Source organism: Callorhinus ursinus, unplaced genomic scaffold (genome assembly GCF_003265705.2).
Source record: "Callorhinus ursinus isolate GAN/ISIS: 27379988/994484 unplaced genomic scaffold, GSC_fseal_2.0 scaffold6, whole genome shotgun sequence".
Lineage (NCBI taxonomy): Eukaryota > Metazoa > Chordata > Mammalia > Carnivora > Otariidae > Callorhinus > Callorhinus ursinus.
This window is the reverse complement of record NW_027397068.1, coordinates 78,462,607-78,462,941: the sequence shown is the minus strand read 5'-3', so window position 1 is coordinate 78,462,941 and position 335 is coordinate 78,462,607. Positions and strand designations below refer to the sequence as shown.

The window sequence follows — 335 nt, the reverse complement described above, 5'->3', positions numbered from 1 at the left end:
GTGTCTGCCGAGCCGGGGGCGTGCCCGTCTACGGGGGCGTGTCCCGGTGGCGGGGCGTCACGGGCCGTGTCGGCCGGGATTAGGGGCGTGCCCGACTACGGGGGTGTGTCTGCCGGGCCGGGGGCGTGCCCGTCTAGGGAGGCGTGTCCAGGGCCGGCCGCCCAGGGACGGAAACGCGCAGCTCCTGACTGTGGGCGGTGTCAACCGCGAGGTCGCGGTTGGGGTCGCGGTGCGGCATTGGCAGGGACGTGTGCACGCCTGGGGGGCCCGGGTGAGGCGGGGGCCCTGGCCGGGGCCCACCTGGGACGGCCGGTTTGGGGGGGCGCCGGGGCCCA

General features: G+C 77.6%; 1 protein-coding gene across 2 annotated transcripts in view; it reads left to right on the top strand.

Moving 5' to 3' along the window:
* The first annotated feature begins 206 nt into the window (after nucleotides 1–206).
* RNASET2 (ribonuclease T2) overlaps nucleotides 207–335 on the top strand; it is an 18,628-nt gene continuing 18,499 nt past the window's right edge. Inside the window, exon 1 of one of the 2 annotated variants that reach the window (XM_025866479.2) lies at nucleotides 207–271. The gene's annotated coding sequence lies outside the window, so the exon portion shown is untranslated. The remainder of the gene's footprint in view (nucleotides 272–335) is intronic. The other variant, XM_025866478.2, reaches the window with a different exon arrangement.